The sequence below is a fragment of the Geotrypetes seraphini genome, chromosome 3 (assembly GCF_902459505.1).
Source record: "Geotrypetes seraphini chromosome 3, aGeoSer1.1, whole genome shotgun sequence".
Classification (NCBI taxonomy): Eukaryota; Metazoa; Chordata; class Amphibia; order Gymnophiona; family Dermophiidae; genus Geotrypetes; species Geotrypetes seraphini.
The window spans coordinates 329,384,811-329,390,810 of record NC_047086.1 but is presented as its reverse complement, the minus strand read 5'-3'; positions in this window follow the sequence as shown (position 1 = coordinate 329,390,810).

The following is a 6,000-nucleotide window of genomic DNA, read 5'->3' as shown; positions in this document are numbered from 1 at the left end:
TGAGGAAGACATGGGGAAGTCACTGCTTGCTCTGGATCGGTAGCATGGAATATTGCTACTCCTTGGGTTTTGACCAGGTACTAGTGACCTGGATTGGCCACCATGAGAACGGGATACTGGGCTTGATGGACTATTGGTCTGACCCAGTAAGGCTATTTTTATGTACTTATGTTCGTTGTTTGTCCTTTGATTCTCTGCTGCGAGGATTTTTTTCTTCTGTGTGCATATCCAATCAAATTTAGGTGCCATTTGTAGAATCACACTTACCAGTATCTAAAAAGAGATTATGTCCTTACCTTGATAATATCTTTTCCAGTAGATAGGTTAGATATTCTAGACATGTTATCTCCCAATTACCAGAAACCATCTGCAGAAGGAATCCACTCTGGATTTTTTCTCTGACCCTCTTTTACTTCAGTAAAAGCTCTACTGACATCTGTAGTTAGTACCTAAGCACAAAGAGCTCTAACAACCGCATGTGAAGTAGGGTCACTGTTCTGCTCAAAAAGGACCCTTAGAACAACAAACAGCCAACAAAAGCATCAAAGGAGCTCAGGAAGTATTCCTGCATGTGCTTTGAACATATTTACAGAATTCTTCAAGGCCCAAGAAGGGTTGGCTGGCATCCAACAAACCGGCCCGGAGTAGCAGGGAGCGAGGCGAAGTCGGGAGGCAGCAGGAGAGAAAAGCCAACTAGCAGGAGAGAAGCAAAAACAACAAACCAACGAGTGCAGGTGGAGAAGGCAGACGAGAGGGGCAGCGGCGAGAGGTTGCTCCGCCCACCCCTCTGACGTCGGCGATCAGATCCGTAGCTCCGCCTTAAAGGAGGAGGGGCCAATGGCGCACAGCCGTTCGGCGCACGTCGAAGGCGAGCATCAAAGGCGCTCGCCTTAGCGAGAGCGCCTTTGCGAAGGGCCTTAAGAAGGGCAGCCACACTACCAGCCAGAGCAGAGGGAGACGCTAGCAGCCAGAGCAGAGGGAGACGCTAGCAGCCAGAGCAGAGGGAGACGCTAGCAGCCAGAGCAGAGGGAGACGCCAGCAACTAGAGCAGAAGGAGAAGCCAGAGCAGAGGGAGAAGCCAGCAGTCGCACCAGCTAGCAGGGAGAAGCCAGCAATGGAAGCAGCAGATGGAAGCAGGATGTTGAGCTACCCAGTTTTCTGCATCGTTTGCCATATGTATGACTACCTCCCCTCTGGGAGGCGGTCTTATATATGCAGTCGATGCGGGGAACTGGAGCGCCTGAAGAAACAAGTTAGACTCCTGGAAGGCAGAATACTTGAACTAGAGGCACTTCATTCAGCGGAGGACGAGGACAAAGAGGCAGACAACTTCATGACAAGGGAAACTACTGAAGAAGAAGTCCGGGAGTTAGAGAAGTTCATCGAGGAGGCGTACAGAGAGGCCGTGGAGAATCACCAACAACAGTGGAACTACCAAGACACACCCACAGTGAGTGAGGACCATCTAGAGCAGTGTTCTTCAACCTTTTTACACCCGTGGACCGGCAGAAAAAAAATAATTATTTTGTGGACCGGCAAACTACTAGGACTAAAATTTAAAAATCCCGTTTCCGCCCCATCTCCGCGAGCTCGGTCCCCACAAATCATCTGATCCCATCCACACAAGCCTCAGTTATGATTTTATATTGAATGTATTTTATTAAAGTATAAAAAGAAACAATATTCTATAGAATTGTCATTTTATAAATACAAATAATTCAGAGCAAGGATCAACAAAACCCCTGTCTCTCCTCCCCTTCACATATATCCCCTCTACTATCAAGAAAACTGAACAAGCCAAATTATTACAGAATGCTACACAGAAATATCATGCTAACAGAATACTGAAGTAACACATGACAGGAATAGTTTTAGGGGAGTGCAACTAGGGCAACTGCCCCCTGGTCAGAGAACGCCCTAAGCCAGCTGAAAGCTAAAGAAGCACTGCCTGGGTTTTGCAGTCCCCAGTTATGTCTAACACCAGCTCTAGCAGGATATATATTTCAAATCTGATATATTCTAATCACAAAATAGAAATAAAATTATTTTTTTCTACCTTTTGTCGTCTCTGGTTTCTGCTTTCAATCTTTTTTTCACTCTCTTCCTTCCAGCGTATGCCCTCTCTGTCTCTTCAATCCAGCATCTGCCCCTTCCATCCACTATCTGTCCTCTCCCCCTTCCATATGGTATCTGTCTTCTTTCTATGTCCCTCTCCCCTTTCCATCCAGCTTGTGCCCCTCTCTCCTATTTACATGATTCATTCCAGCTTCACTGCTCTCTTCATTTTTATCTCTTCTACACCAGATCTATCATCGTTGTCCCTCTGCTTATTTTTCTGCTGACCCCTTCCTATCATCAATCTCTCTACTTTCTCATGCCTGTGTCTCCTCTTCCCCTCCTCTAATCTCTCTGCCAGCTGTTTCCTTCCTTTTTTCATTCTCCCTTCCCTCCTCCTCCTGTCCAGCAGTAACTCTCTTCCCTTCCTCCCCTCCCAGCAGCATCTCTCCGTCTCCCTCTCCAGTAGCAGCTGTCCCTTTTTTTTCCTTGCCCAGCAGCTTCCCAGATTCCTTTCCCTCCTCCCCTCCCAGAAGCATCTCTCCTTCTTCTCCCTCTCCAGTAGCAGCTGTCCCTTTTTTTATCTTGCCCAGCAGCTTCCCAGATTCCTTTCCCTCCTCCCCTCCCAGAAGCATCTCTCCGTCTCCTTCTCCCTCTCCAGTAGCAGCTGTCCCTTTTTTTCCTAGCCCAGCAGCTTCCCAGATTCCTTTCCCTCCTCCCCTCCCAGAAGCATCTCTCCTTCTTCTCCCTATCCAGTAGCAGCTGTCCCTTTTTTTTCCTTGCCCAGCAGCTTCCCAGATTCCTTTCCCTCCTCCCCTCCCAGAAGCATCTCTCCTTCTTCTTCTCCCTGTCCAGTAGCAGCTGTCCCTTTTTTTTATCTTGCCCAGCAGCTTCCCAGATTCCTTTCCCTCCTCCCCTCCCAGAAGCATCTCTCCTTCTTCTCCCTCTCCAGTAGCAGCTGTCCTTTTTTTTTCCTGGCCCAGCAGCTTCCCAGCTTCCTTTCCCTCCTCCCCTCCCAGATGCATCTCTCCTTCTCCTTCTCCCTCTCCAGTAGCAGCTGTCCCTTTTTTTTTCCTGGCCCAGCAGCTTCCCAGATTCCTTTCCCTCCTCCCCTCCCAGAAGCATCTCTCCTTCTCCCTTTCCAGTAGCAGCTGTCCCTTTTTTCCCCTGCCCAGCAGCTTCCCAGACTGATAGTGGTTTTCTCCCCTCCCAGCAGCTCTTCTTACTTCCCAGCGAAGCGATTCACGAAGGCAGCCTCGGGTCCTTTGTTGGGTCGCGCCGCCTCTGAGGAAAGAGGAAGTTGCATCATCAGAGGCAGCCGCGACTCAGCAAAAGCCCCGAGGCTGCCTTCGTGAATCGCTGCGCTGGGAAGTAAAGGAGAGCTGCAGAGAGGGGAGAAAGCCACTGTCGGAGGCTCCCCAAGATCTCTCCGGCCCAGCGCACGCTTCCGATGCTGATCTTGCCGGTCCTGCGCGGACCGGCAGGAAGTTCAAATGAGTCAATCTTGCCGGTCCTGCGCGGACCGGCAAAAATTTCCTGCGGACCGATACCGGTCCGCGGACCGGCGGTTGAAGAACTGTGATCTAGAGGACACCCACAAGGAGGAAATGAGTAACACAGCAGCAACACTTGGAAACAGTGAAGGGAATCCACAGGAAGATGAGACCAGAGCAAGCCAGCACCAGGATGAGGGAAGATGGAAGTACACGAGGGACACGGACCTACGGCTGGAGAGATGGACATTCACCAGGGACATGGACCTGAGGCTGGAGAGGCAAGAGAAGACAGAGAGGACAGCGATCATCGTGGGGGACTCCATCATCAGGCAAGTCGACAGCCACATAGCAGGAGGAAGACAAGATCGCTTGGTGACCTGCCTACCAGGAGCCAAGATAGAAGACATAGTGAGCCGCATCGACAAGATCATCGACAGTGTGAAAGAGGAATACATGGCAGTGGTGATCCATGTGGAGACTAACAACGTGAGCAACAGGAATTACAGCAGAGAAGTACTGAAGGATCAGTTCCGGATGCTAGGAAGGAAGCTGAAGACCAGAACACAGAGGGTAGCGTTCTCGGAGATCCTGCCTGTACCCAGGGCTGATGAGAAAAGGCAGATGGAGCTGCAAGCAGATAATGCGTGGATGAGGCACTGGTGTGAGGAAGAAGGATTCCATTTTGTACGCAACTGGACGACGTTCTGGGGGAAGATCAAGCTATACAGGAAGGACGGACTCCACCTCAGCAGAGACGGAACGAGGCTACTTGCAAGCAACATCAAGAGAGAAATCGAGAAGTTTTTAAACTAGGAAAAAGGGGAAAGCCGACAGTCGACCAAGAGAGAGAGTCGATGATTCGGGAACCGGTATACCCAGAGAATACCGTGCAGGAAGATAGTGGGGAAGATTCACCGGATCTCAGGCAAGACAGATCTAAAGAGATGCAAGGGGAAAGGAAATGCAATAAAGGAACAGGCCACAAACTCAAGTGTATGTATACGAACGCAAGGAGCCTAAGAAACAAGATGGGTGAATTAGATGCTGTGGCACAAAATGGTAACATTGACATCATCGGCATCACGGAAACATGGTGGACTGAAGAAAACGTCTGGGACACTGTGCTACCGGGATACAAACTATACCGCAGAGACAGAGTGGGACAAAAAGGTGGGGGTGTTGCCCTATATGTCAAAGAAGGCATCAAATCTACTGGAGAGAACACGCCTGAAATGACGAGTAAGTTAGAGTCTCTATGGGTCAAAATTCCGGGAGCCAGTGGATTGGAAATGAAGATCGGCATCTACTATCGACCCCCAGGGCAGTCCGAAGAAATTGATGGAGAAATGATAGATGAGATCAAACGCAACTGCAGGGGAGGCAATGCAGTTATCATGGGGGATTTCAACTATCTGGGAATAGACTGGAACGTAGGTACCTCCGGCCAAAGCAGGAGACCCAGCAGAAACCTGCCCCTGTTTCTCCAATACAGGGGGAAGGTCACCTGAGGCTGCAGACAAGATAGAGGAGCTTCCTGCCAAAATCGCCGTAAAATCTGCTGAAAAACCTTCCCAGAGGCCTGCAGCAGCTGAGAGGTCTGAAGTGAACCGCCCCAGCTGCTAAAGCAGGCAAGCCGGCAGCAGCGGTAAGCGAGTCCCCAGTACTATCAGCAGTAAGGGAAACTTTATTTCCCTGACTGTCAGCAGCTGAATAAATCCCTGTGTGGGCAGTGAGGAAAGCCCGGGCTTCCCCACTGCCTGCTGCCAGCTCGCAAGACACTTGCGAAGGGGATCCCTGGATGCCAGCACCTGAAGCCGACAAGCATTCCCCTTCGCGGTGGCCAGTGCATCGCGAACACAGGCTGGTCACATCGACCTCACATCTGGAGCGCAATGAGCACTTTTTCTCTTTAAAAGTGCTCATTGCGCAATATGTGACCTAGCAGGACTCGCGAGAACTGACGGCAGTCATTTAGGGAGTGGAACAGGGCCTGGCTGGAGCACAAAAAGCTCACTCCTGCCTTGTGCGCCGCTGGCCGCAAGATATGATGAGGCAGCCGTCCAGCAAAGGAGGGGCAGGAACGCGGAAAGTTTGCTCCTGCCGATACACCGCTGGACCACCAGAATTTAAAAAGGTACTGGGGAGGGCGTAAAAAAAATGGTTATATTCGCTCCATAAGACGCACAGACATTTCCACCCACTTTTGGGGAAAAAAAGTGCATCTTGTGGAGTGAAAAATACGGTACATAATCTCTTTTTCCAGTGCAATAGGTAAGACATTCTAGATAGCTGGGACGTACAAAAGCAGTCCCTCAAATAGCTAGGGTGTTAGCAATGAGGACCTGAAAGCTGAGTTCTGTCTTGCAGCTACATCCACGCTGTAGAACTTGACAAAAGAGTTAAGAGAAGACCACATTGCCGCCCTGCAAATCACCTCAGAAGAGACAGA